The sequence below is a fragment of the Vicia villosa genome, linkage group LG1, assembly GCF_029867415.1.
Source record: "Vicia villosa cultivar HV-30 ecotype Madison, WI linkage group LG1, Vvil1.0, whole genome shotgun sequence".
NCBI lineage: Eukaryota > Viridiplantae > Streptophyta > Magnoliopsida > Fabales > Fabaceae > Vicia > Vicia villosa.
Window position 1 is genome coordinate 111,438,472 of NC_081180.1, and position 13,974 is coordinate 111,452,445.

Sequence of the window (13,974 nt, forward strand, 5' to 3'; positions counted from 1 at the left end):
GTTCTTTGCATTGTCGCTATGAACCCAAGCGGGATTTTCTCTTCGAAATCCTAATATGTTCGCCACATCGCTAAAACATCCTCTCGGTTCTTGAGCTCAAAGTTGTTGTAAACGACGTTCCCTTCGTTGTCAGCTGAAGGTGAACGATACTCGAGCTTCATAATATTTCGTTTGTCTCTGTAAGGTAGGCGATAGCATATTTCGTCAATGATAACGTCGAGCGATGTGTAATCGTAGAGTTTGAACGTTCGCCCGGGTGTATTGCCGTCGGAGTAGGAGACACTTGCGAAATACCAGCGAATGTTGACGTCATATTGAGACCTTTTTGTGTTTGTGTGAAAGAGAACACAAGAAATCCTAAATTTATAGAAAACCGAGGTGAATATGGACCACCCATTTTGTCACAAAAAATTCCGTAAGTATATCCATGAAAAGAACCTAGATATTTTGTTTTCGTAGGTATATCGACGAAAAAACTCATAGTTTGCAATTTTTGAATCTTCCGTAGATACATCTACAGAACTTTCCCTGTTAGTTTTTTTTAATTGACAAAAAATGACATACTTAACCTTCCATTAGAATTTATAATTGACAAAAAATGATTATATTGCAATGTTAAAGAGTGCCTATATTACACTTTCAAAATTCAAAACAAATCAAAAGAATTATCGCCGACTAAATCTATTGGTGGTTCCAATTTTGACTTTTCCGCATTCGGTTCCTTTTTGATGTTGTTCAATCTTTCGAATTTGTGCATCCTATCAACAAAAAGATCCGGCCACGTCTCGGCATCTGCGGTATGATGAAGCGCCCATTCTGGTGCCGTAGGTGGTATGGGGCATCCCGGTTTCAAGTAAACGTGTACAAAATGACTCGATTTTGCTAGTCATTCATTACACATGATGCGATCGTTTGGATTTGTAGGTGGTGCAATACGGAGAGGGAAAAAGATTTTCGAAAACCCATATCGCGTCAAGTTAATGCACACCCTATCACATGTGCATGCAATAAGATGTCTCATTTACGGGAATCTCATCCATTTTGACACTGGTACGTAACCGTTCAACCAAGGAAGAAAAGCTTCGTACACCACTGCAAATTTAACTTCCTCTCCATATAACTGCATGTACGAGTCTTTATGCGTCTTCAACTTTTGGATAAGTTGATGACAGACAATTGTATGACTATCTTCTCCATTACCAAGCAAAGTCGAGACGGCCAGGTAATTGCAATTAGCGTCTCCCTCAACATTGCCGATCTGCTCGATGTATTTATGCATAAAAATTGGCATCTCTTCGATGAATGGAATTTTCAATGGAATAGGTGTTGGAGGCGGTTTGCTTATGTGAGCTCCTTTGCTAGAACTTTTTTGAGATTTTTGAATCGGTGAGTTGGGAAAAGTTTACTTACGTGCTCACAATACGAAGGATCACGTGTAGTCGAGTTGTCATTTAGTGTAGGCTTCAATTTCTTCGGAGCACCCTTTGTCTTTACCGGTTCAGAAGACGGTTTCATATCGATTGTTTTGGGATATTCAATCTTCCGTAATTGTTATTTGATGTCGAGTTTCATGTTGTCATCGGCCTTCGAAAATGTAACGCCCGATAATTTAATTAATTGTTGAAGTTGTGAAATATTGTGATGAGTTACTAAGTTGATTAATTAGTGGAATTATTTAGTTGATTATTTAAGTTGATTTGTAGTAGTAATATATTAGAATAATATAAGATTTTGTTGGGCTTATTTCTATGGTTGTGTGTAGTATAAGTGAGGTGTGAATGTTAGGCCCAATAGGTTTAATGAAATTAGGTTAAGTTAATTATATAAGGATTAGGTTAATTAGAAGGGAAAAAGTCTTGGGGAATTAGTCATGGGAAATTGCAGAAAAAAGAGAAAAAAGGAGAGAAACTCATTCCCGTTTTTCTTGCAATAGTCTCACTAAATCAACGATTCCCGATTCGTTAACCGTTGGATCATGCTTAAATTTACGAGGCTAAGTTCGCAACACCTATATCTAACTTTTGACCGTTGGTATCTTCAAAATAAGATCTGAGTTGTGAGATATCATCATCACACTGTAGCTGGATATTTGGGAAATTTTGCAGCTTTTAATTCTGATTTAGAAGAGAAAAGGTTGAAAGTTAGGGAAAAAGCTAGGTTCAACCGGCATAATAGAGCGGTCTCCAATCCAAGGTAAGGGTGGAGTTCTTACTCTATAATGGGGTATATGATGAATAGTATGTGGGATTTGGGTTGTGTAAAAGTGTTGTTGTGTGTGTTGATTTGATGTGGATGTTTCTGAAATTGATAAAATTGTTCTACTGCCAATGAATCTATTGTTGAAAATTATTCTATGTTGATATTGGTATAGTTGTTACTTTGTTGTGATCATATGTTGTATTGTTCTGATGTGAGAAACTGTTAATTGAAGTGAAATTGGACAAGAAGAAATAAAATACAGAAGTGCGTCACCAGGAAAACAGGTGCGCCAAGGGGCACACAAGGTGTGATAGACGACATGCATGAAGGAAGTGTTCTGAGGGGCAAAGGAAGCATGTCGATCGGCATGGCTTGGTGGTGGTGGGTGCCGAGCGGCACCATGTTTGTGTGTCGAGGGGCACAAGCTTTTGGTCTTAATTCTAGTTTATGTCATGTGTGTCTGCTTTTTGGTTGTTGTCTTAGCTAACAGTTTTGGTATAAGTGAATCACATAGTAGTATACATATATGTAGCGGACAGTAGGAATTAATTATGGAATAAATTAGTAATATCACAGGAGGATATTCAGTAGAGTTCCAGTAGCATGAAGTAACAGATATATTTAGTAGCATAAATGGTCGATATGATTTAGTATAGTTAGCAGAGTTAGTATCAAATAGCAGAACATATTGACTATAAGTATCAGTAGGAAATAGATTAGCAGTAAAGTAGAAAAACAAGTTTGTTAGTTGCAAGGATTGATTTATAACAGGGAATTCAGTAACTAAAGTACATAGTAATCGTAGAGGTAATTGATAAAAGGAAATTAGTAGCTTTGTGGAGTTAGCAGAAATGACTAATAAGATTTGTCAATGAAATATTTTAGTAGAATTAATTTAGTAGGACTTCGATAATAATAGTCTTAGATTATAAGTCGCTGTGATATTGTGGTGGTAAGTTGAGAAGTTGCAGGTGATGAATTGTGTTGTGTTGCCTCCATTGATTGGTAATTGTTAAGTTGTAGGTTTATGGCCAACGTTGAATTGTTGTTAAGTTGTAGGATTATGGCCAACATTGAATTATTGTTAAGTTATAGGCTTATGGCTAGTGTTGAATTATTGTTAAGTTGTTGTGTTATCGTTGAATTGTTATTCAGTTGTTGTTGTGGTATTGTTATTATTGTTGTTGTTGTGTTATCGTTGAATTGTTGTTGAGTTTCTGTTGAATCATTGTTGTTGTTATTATTACATTCATATGTTGTCGCATACATAGCATATCAAGTTTGGAGCTTATGCTCTGTTAAGTTGGCCTGGATATGCAAAAAGTTGAAGTTGAAGGCTTATGCCTTGTTGATGCCTCTATTAATTGACAAATTATTAAGTTGGGAGTTTTGCTCCATTGGTACCACATGCATGTGCATGGTAACGAGTCGCATTCCATGTTGCATATAAAAGTTGTTGTGTTGATGATTTGTAGTGATTGACGTTGTTTAAAAGTTGTGAAGTGGTGATTTTATATGGTATGATTCTAATATATTATTTTTCATACACTCAATTATATGGTTCGATATCTCACCCTTCTGTTTGAATGTTACCCCTTATGTTGGTAACGTGCAGATAATCCAGAGTGAAGGTTGCTTACCTTCATTAGTTCGAGTCAGGTGTTGGTCGCTCTGATACGTAACACTCGGGGGGATGAACGCGTGTTTTTTTATTGTTGGTTTTTTATTATGTTGCTGAATTTCTAAGTTGTTTCTATTAAAGACTTGTTGATTTAAAATTGTTTTGAGTTGGACATGAGGATATGTTATTTTAAGTTTAATTTTGTGAATCCGCTGCGTAGTAACGAAAGTTGTTTTAATATTAAACAGGTTGTTATCGGTTCTGTTAGACGCTGGCCTTAGGATCTAGAGGGGGTGAATAGATCGTTCACAGTTTTACGGATTTAAACGACTTTTCAGCGGAAGTAATTCTGAATCGACTCGCGTCTATTCCGAACCACTATCGAAACGATTATATATGTGTTTAATAAACCCGTCAAAGACTTGAAGTAAATGATAAGAGTATATGTTGCAGAATCAAAGTGTTTCTCTTATGAAAATCAGATTAACTTTTTGTATGATGGACAATGTTTGCAATGCAGTAAGAGTGATAGAGACAAATATACAAACACTTGGTGATAATGATCAAATTGAAGGTAATTCAGTGTGTGATGGATTGTGATGTTTATGAACGAACTTAATTCACAATCTTAACACTCGAATCGTTGATCAATTTGCTATTATAACCAAATATGAACAGAATGTAAATGAAAAGGTAAAAGCGACAAGAACACGATATTTGTTTAGGAAGTTCGTCGATCGTCCTCGCTACGACTACGTCTGCCCCCAATTCCAAATTGAAATTGGGTAATCTTTCATTAATGTTGAAAGTAGTATATACAAAGAAGATAACAAAGCGATAAACGATAAACCAATTATGTCGATCCTTTGAATCTTCTTCCCCCTTAATCTTGAGCAAGATCAAGGTTATCCAAGAGCTTCACTTTGATTCCCTTCTGCAGTGTCTTGATTCCTTGAACTCCCCGTTCCTCAATCGTTACACTCAGCCGAATCCTCAATGAACGCCTCTTGATAAAAACCCCCAAGAACCACCCGTCGTGGAGGACAAAACCCGCAGATTTTATTCACCAACAAACCCCACAAACCTTCACCCACTAGGAATCTTCAATTCCGTTCCATGGACGTTATCGAACTCATCACTAACCCGCAACGCAAGAATGATTATGTGTAATTGTGTTGGAGATGATGAAGAACGAAGATGAGAAGCGTTTGTGTATCTTTCAGTCGTTGGTGTTGCTTGAATAATTACCCTTGCACAATATATATGATTGCATAACAGTTAGAACCAAGAAAAACTAATTTTTGAAATTTCTTGATCAGTTAGGTCGACCACTTGTAGTGCTTAGGTCGACCAGAATCCTCTTCTGATGCATTCTGGGGACATTTTCACAGATTAGGTCGACCTAGTTGATGTGTAGGTCGACCTAACAGGCTGGTATGTAAAATTCATCAATTTAGGTCGACCTAAATGATGTGTGAGTCGACCTAGCAGGGGTATATGAATTTTTCTCCATTTTAGGTCGACCTGGATTGATGGTAGGTCGACCTAACTGCTGTTTTTCTGCATTCTTCTTGTTTTGCTTGTGTTGAGACAACCTATAAACATATAAACATAATGGGTTGACCTATGAGTGATCAATGCTTGCTTTTCTTTGGGTTTTCTGCTTCCGTCTTGTTGTTTGAATGCTTATTTGAGTTTGCCATGAATCAAAAACATCTTTGAGTGTAATCTTGTATTCACATACTCCCCCTTTTTGATGATGGCAAACCATTCGTCTAAGCTTTGGTAGTAAGTGATAAAGACTCAACAGAGCTCCCCTGTACATCCAGCATCTATCTCTCAACAAGGCAATCTCTCAATAAAGCTCCCCCGTGCATCCAGCATCTATCTCCCCCTTTGTCAACATCAAAAAGAGAAAACAAGAGAATAGGAGAGTAACAAGAGAACTATAGATAATAATGCTAGCATGTACAGTATAGTAGGTAAAAGGTAGTTAATGATAGCATGAGACACATATGTGAGCAGGAGCAGTTTTTATGCATGAAGTCACTATAAGCATGTTAATTGATAGCATATTATAGTATCAATAATATTTTTGGAAGTGAACAACAATTACGTTACCGCTTTTTCAATATGACGCCTGGCTTGATGATGAACTACCTTTACGCTAAGAAAAATGTTAGCAAGAAAAATAGATATATACATAAAGTAAAGAAATAATATTAAGAGAAAACAAACGTAATTAGCCCAAATTAGAGATATCGAGTATCCCTAATTCCCTACGAATGTTGAAGTATTGCTCCGTTGCTAGAGGTTTGGTGAAGATGTCAGCTAGTTGCTTCTTGCTTTCTACATGTTCAAAAGTAACGTCTCCTTTCTCTACATGATCTCGTAGAAAGCGATGCCTTATTTCAATATGTTTGGTACGTGAGTGTAAGACAGGATTTTTACTCAAGTTTATGGCGCTTGTGTTGTTGCACATGATAGGTATGTGATCAAGCTTAATACCAAAGTCAAGAAGTTGTTGCTTGAGCCATAATATTTGTGCACAGCAGCTTCCAGCAGCTACATATTCTGCCTCAGCAGTGGATAATGCAACCGATACTTGTTTCTTACTATGCCAACTTATTAATGAGTTTGAGAATAGATGACACGTTCCACTAGTGCTTTTTCTATCGGATTTGCAGCCAGCAAAATCTGAATCGGAGAATCCTACCAAATGACACTCATTTCCTTTTGGATACCATAGGCCATATGTAGTAGTTCCACGTAAGTATCGCAGAATTCTTTTGACAGCTTTCAAGTGAGATTCTTTTGGACAAGATTGATATCTTGCACACATACACACACTAAACATAATGTCTGGTCTTGAGGCGGTAAGATACAATAGTGAACCTATCATACCTCGGTATAATTTCACGTCAACCTCTTTACCTTTCTCATCTTTGTCTAGATTTGTATTTGTTGCCATAGGTGTGTCAATTTCCTTTGCTTCACTCATTCCAAATCTTTTGAGCAGCTCCGTACAATATTTAGTTTGATTCACAAACGTTCCATGACTGAGTTGCTTGATTTGTAGGCCAAGGAAGAAATTTAGCTCACCCATGAGACTCATCTCAAATTCACTCTGCATAAGCTTAGAAAAGTCTTTGACAAGTTTTGCATTAGTGGACCCAAATATAATATCATCTACATAAATTTGGACTAAGAGAATATCCTTATCTTTTCTTTTAATAAAGAGAGTAGTATCAACTTTACCTCTAGAGTACCCTTGACTAAGGAGAAATTTGCTCAAACGTTCGTACCAAGCCCGAGGGGCTTGTTTAAGACCGTATAGAGCACGTTTCAGCTTATAAACATGAGTTGGATACATGTAATTCTCAAAGCCGGGTGGCTGAGCAACATAGACTTCTTCATTTACATAGCCATTTAGAAAGGCACTCTTAACATCCATTTGGAATAGTTTGAAGTCTTTAGAACAAGCATAAGCAAGTAAGAGGCGAATAGCTTCGAGACGTGCTACAGGAGCGTATGTCTCTTCATAATCAATACCTTCCTCTTGATTGTAACCTTGGGCAACTAATCTAGCTTTGTTTTTAGTAATAACACCGTTTTCATCAAGTTTGTTACGAAAAACCCATCTAGTGCCTATTACTTGATGATCTCCCGGATGAGGGACTAAGTCCCAAACATCATTCCGTTTAAATTGGTTTAATTCTTCTTGCATGGCCATTAGCCAATGCTCATCAAGTAATGCATCCTTAGCGTTTTTCGGCTCAACTTGTGAAACAAAAGCAAAATGATGACAGAAGTTACTTATCTTTGAGCGTGTTGTAACGCCCCTTGAGATGTCTCCTATTATATTGTCAATTGGATGGTCTTTCACGTTTGTCCAGGCCTTGGGAAGTTCTTCATTGTTTGAGATGCTTTCTTTTTCATTTTCATTGTGAGACTCATCTTTCTCTCTCTCTCTCAGCATCTTTCTTTACAATACTTTCATCCTCATCTTCCTTATCCTTGACAATGTCTTCAGTGGATGTGCCTGCACCATTAAATGAAAGACCTTTCTCGACATATTTTGCATAAGATTCATCAAAAGAAACGTGTACTGACTCTTCTACTATAAGTAATCTCTTATTATATATTCGATATGCTTTGCTAGATTGTGAGTAACCAAGGAATATGCCCTCATCAGCTTTAGCATCGAATTTTCCAAGATTATCCTTACCATTGTTCAAAACAAAACACTTGCAACCGAATACATGGAGATGAGATACATTTGGTTTTCTACCTTTTAGTAATTCATAGGGAGTTTTGTTCAGTATAGGACGTATTGTTATCCTATTCAAAACATAACATGCTGTACTAATCGCGTCAGCCCAGAAATACTTTGGTAGATTACCCTCATTCAGCATTGTTCTTGCCAGCTCCTCTAGAACTCAATTTTTACGTTCAACTACTCCGTTTTGTTGAGGTGTTCTAGGAGCTGAAAAGTTATGCTCAATTCCATGTTTATCACAGTATTTTTCAAAAAGAATGTTTTCAAACTCTCCACCGTGATCACTTCGAATTGCAACTATTTTGTTGTTCATTTTGTTTTGACATAATCTTGCAAATTGTGTGAAAGCTGGAAAAGTTTGATCCTTACTAGGTAAAAAGATTGTCCAACAAAATCTCGAGTAATCATCGATAATGACAAAACCATAGGTGTTTCCACCTATGCTTTTAGTCCTTGAAGGGCCAAAGAGATCCATGTGAAGTAGTTCAAGAGGGCGTGATGTTGAAACCACGTTCTTTGATTTAAAAGAGATTTTTGTTTGCTTTCCCTTTTGACAAGCATCACATAGATGATCTTTTGAAAACTTCATTTTGGGTAATCCGATTACTAAATCTTTTGAGACAACTTTATTTAGTAAGTCAAAATTTATGTGGGTGAGACGTCTATGCCAAAGCCATGAGTCATCGCCTAGAGCAACTAGACATTTGGTACTAGACTTAGATACCTCATCCAAGTTTAGCATGTAGATGTTGTTTACTCTTAAGCCCTTAAACATAATGTCTCTTTTCTTAGTATGTTCTATTGTGCATCCAGAATTTGTAAACATTACTTTAAAATCTTTGTCGCACAATTGACTTATACTTAAAAGATTATGTTTAAGACCTTCTACTAGCAGCACATCAGTTATAGTAGTGGTAGAAGGGTTACCTACACTTCCTTTACCAAGTATGGCTCCCCGATTGTTATCTCCATAGGTGACATACCCCTTTTTCTTTGCTTGAAACTCAACGAAAAGAGATAGGTCTCCAGTCATGTGTCTTGAACATCCTGAAGGATAGAAAAACACTTAGAAAGGGGGGGTTTGAATAAGTGTAGCTTTAAAAACTTGACCGATAAAAATAAATTGCACAGTTATTTTTATCCTGGTTCGTTGTTAACTAAACTACTCCAGTCCACCCCCGCAGAGATGATTTACCTCAACTGAGGATTTAATCCACTAATCGCACGGATTACAATGGTTTTCCACTTAGTCAGCAACTAAGTCTTCCAGAGTCTTCTGATCACACACTGATCACTCCAGGAACAACTGCTTAGATACCCTCTAAGACTTTCTAGAGTCTTCTGATCCACACGATCACTCTAGTTACAACCTGCTTAGATAACCTCTAAGACTTCCTAGAGTATTCTGATCCACACGATCACTCTAGTTCCTTACAACTTAATGTAATCAAATCTAAGAGTATTACAATTGCTTCTTAAAAGCTATAATCACAAACTGTGATATTTCTCTTATCGTTTAAGCTTATTCTCACTAATATATTACAACAGCAATGTAGTGAGCTTTGATGAAGATGAAGATTCTGAGCTTCGAATAGAACAGTGTTTCAGCAAGTTAATATTCACAGAAATTGTGTAAGTTCGTTAACCTTGCTTCTCATCAGAACTTCATATTTATAGGCGTTGGAGAAGATGACCGTTGAGTGCATTTAATGCTTTGCGTGTTCCGTACAGCATCGCATTTAATGTTATACGCTTTTGTCAACTACCTCGAGCCTTGTTCACGCTGTGTCTACTGACGTTACCTTTAATAGCTTCTAACGTTCCTTTTGTCAGTCAGCGTAGCCTGCCACTTGTACTTCCTTCTGATCTGATGTTTGTGAATACAACGTTTGAATATCATCAGAGTCAAACAGCTTGGTGCAAAGCATCTTCTGATCTTCTGACCTTGAAGTGCTTCTGAGCGTGATACCATCAGAACTTCAGTGCATCTGATCTCATGTTCTTCTGATGCTTCCATAGACCCATGTTCTGATTCTGCTTCGACCATCTTCTGATGTCTTGCCAGACCATGTTCTGATGTTGCATGCTGAACCCTTGAGACAAAGCTTCTGAGCGCTGAATTATGCATACTCTTTATATATTTCCTGAAAAGGAAATTGCATTGGATTAGAGTACCATATTATCTTAAGCAAAATTCATATTATTGTTATCATCAAAACTAAGATAATTGATCAGAACAAATCTTGTTCTAACAATCTCCCCCTTTTTGATGATGACAAAAACATATATAAATGATATGAATTTGCGATCAGAAAGAGCAGACGGCAAAAGACAAATTACACAGCTATAGCATAAGCATGTGAATATGTCTCCCCCTGAGATTAACAATCTCCCCCTGAGATAAATAATCTCCCCCTGAAATAAATACTCGAAGAACTTTAATAAAAGACTTCCCTGATTATTTCGGTAGAGACGATCACATAAGCTTCTGTCTTCAGAGAATTCATAGCTTCTGACTTCTGCTTCCATTGGACAGCTTCAGAACTTGAATTTCTTTAGATCCCTAGAACACTCATAGCTTCTGATTCCTGCTTCCATTTAGGACAGCTTCAGAACTTGAATTTCTTTGATCATCAGAACATTCACAACTTCTGATTCCTGCTTCCATCTAGGACAGCTTCAGAACTTGAATTTCTTTGATCTTCAGAACATTCACAGCTTCTGATTTCTGCTTCCATTTAGGACAGCTTCAGAACTTGAGTTTTCTGGATCTTTAGAACATTCACAGCTTCTGATTTCTGCTTCCCTCGGATAGCTTCAGAGCTTTGAATTTCTACCAACATCACTTCATGCTAGATTTGTATCAGAACATTGTTGAATGTACCAGAGCATCATCAGAGCATCTCTACATCCTGAAATGTTACAGAACAAAAACTAAACGACAAAAGTCAGCATGAACGAGTCAGAACATAAAATATATATTAGAACACATGATATGTATCAGAGCCATATAGGCTAAAATAATGTATCAGAGCAAATAGAATTTTGTCAGAGCAAATAGACAAATATGGATCAAATTCTATTATCAGTGCTTCTGATTCTGAAGCTTGACAGCACTCAGCTTGCTTCAGTTTCCATAAGCTTATTCTTTTTACAGAATAACGCTTCTTATGGTTTTGCTTCTTGTGTTTGCTTTGAAGATTTTCTTCACTTCTTTATACCTGCAAAACACTTAAACCATATAGAACTTGCAGTTCTTGTTAGTGAAAGCAACTGATTAAATCAAATCATTTATCACATATTTCTCCCCCTTTTTGTCATATCATCAAAAAACAGAAAAGATTCAGAGACAAACAAAAAGAAACATACGGAGGAAGAAGATGATTTCATTGAAGTTCAAACATCAGGTACAGAAGTACATGAAGATAAGTAAGATCAGATGCACAAAAACAGATGCAACGAAAAGAAAGAAACAACACAGACTCAATCTAAGATGGCCCTAGCCTTGACAGGATCTTGGCCAGCATCTCTTGAACCTCATTGTTGTGTCCATCTTGCCTCACCATGAAAGCTCTAAACTCAGCATTGAGTGAGCTTTGCTCATCCTGTCTCTTCTGAATTTCTTCCAGAGTCCTTGCAAGACGAGAAGATTCATCAGAAGAAGCTTCACCGCTTTCAACCACAGGAATAGCAACTTGATCTGTAGCTTCCATGGATAGATCATTTGCAGGGATTTCCTCAACAGGATCTGATTCAACAACATGATCTTCAACATCTGCTTCTTGCATAGAAGCATCTCCATATTCTGTAGCAGGAATTTCCGAGTCTCCATTCTCAAGTGCCTGAAGAATGGCAGCTAGATTTCTGGGAGCAGAAGGACCTTCAACTTCTGGTGGGTCAACAACTTCTGGAATGACCAAGCTTGGGTCTTTCTCAGAAGGGTTTTCCCTCAGATAGTTAAAGAGAGTCTTGAAGTCTCCGAGCAGAACAGGATAATCAGGAATAATGATAACAATATCCCTGCATGGATTTGCTTCCATTTCAGCAGCCAGTCTTAATTGTTCCATCTCATCCAAGAAGGGCTTCTCTTCCAACAGATGTCTTCCTTTGAGACTAGCAAACCAGAAGTCTTCATAATTCCTCAGAATTCCACGAGGCCGTGGGGCAGCAGCTACACAGGCTTCCTGAAGTTCTAAAAACAGAGCATCTGATTCTCTGCGAAAGATCCTCCAGAAGTTCCGCATAGCAACATCATTCAATCCAGAACTTTCAGCAATTCTGAGAGTATCAAAGATACTTCTGAGATTCCTCTTTATTTTTTCAAAAACTACACCAATAGGGTATACAGGGCGGAATTTTATTTGGGTTTTTGAAAAGGCAGGGTTGGAAGTGAAGTACGGATGAGGTTCTCTATCCAACCTATAAGAAGATTCTGCTTCAGTATCAGAATCTAACACTACCACTTCAGCTTCAGGACGAGGCTTGGGAGTGTAGTTGCAATCACGGAGCAGCTGCTCATGTGATGCAGAGGTTGGAAGAGGAGAATCACAAAGGTTGTTTTGAGAGGTGGAGGGAGTATGTTCAAAGGTGGCATTGGGAGAAGGTTGAGATGGAAAGAGAGTTTGAAGGGGTGGTATATCCAGAACAGGATTGATGGTAGGTGGAGAGGAAGGAATGGTTATAGGAGAAGATGGAGGTGTAAGAACATGGACAAAAACAGGTGATTCTGATGTGGCTTTTTCTGGTTCAGGTGTAGGGACAACCTCTATTGGTGCAACTTCTGAACGAACAGCAGGAGCAGAATCAGGTTCAGAAATGCATATACCTTTGGAACCTCTCAGAAAAGCTTTGGCCACATCCTCAGTCTTCTTTTGCTTCTTACTCTTCGGCTCTTCAATAATCTTTGCTTTGCCGCTAGAGATTTCTTTCCTTCTGACATATGCCAGAACTTCTGATTGATTCTCAGCCTCTTGAGAGACATTTTCTTCATCAGACTCTTGAAGAATCATCTTCCTTTTTCTTGTTTTCTTCTTCTCAACAGCTTCTTTCTCTTTCTTCTCAAACTCATCAGAGACAGACTTAGCAACCTTTGCAATGACCTCTTTAGAAACATCTTGTTTCTTAGAGACAGCAGAAGGATAATCATGCTTTCTTTTAGTCCTTTCTTCCTTCTTCTTATTTATTTTCATTGGAGCACCCTTCTCTTGATTTTTGAGATATTTATTTTCTTCTTGTGATAACAGATACCTAGTTCTGACTACAGGTACCTCACAGTTGAAGAAAGTTTCAAACTCAGCAAGAACAAGTGCTCTTCTGATTCTTGTATCAGCAAGAGGTTGGGGAGTCTTACTGATAGCCTTAATTACTTTCATCTTCTTCAAAGTGAATGCATTCAGACAAGCCCCAGATGTGACAGCAAGGTCTTTCACAATACCTTCAGATTCCAAGCTTTCAACAATCTTTGAATGCACCAAAAGATTTGAAATAATCCTTCCAAAAGGAATGATTGTTCCACCTTTTTCTCTGAAAGCGTTTCTGGAATCCTTTATTGCTTTCCACAAATGGTTGAAGATGATGTAGATCGCATCAACCTTCTTCTTAGTGGCAATGCAATAAAGAATATACCTTTGCTCATTATTGATGAAATCCGAGGCATGTGTTCCTTTCCTATGGTAGAAACACCCAAGAAGGATCTTTGTCCAGATTTTGTAGACATCTCTCAAATCCTTGACGCTTTTTGTTTCCTTGACATTTGGATAGAGAGTGGATAGAACATCTCCTCAATCTGCCCTTTGATCAATCTCAAAAGCCCCTTCAGGGTTTTTCAGATCAAACATCACTCTTAGGATGTTTTCAGTAATAACAACAAACTTTC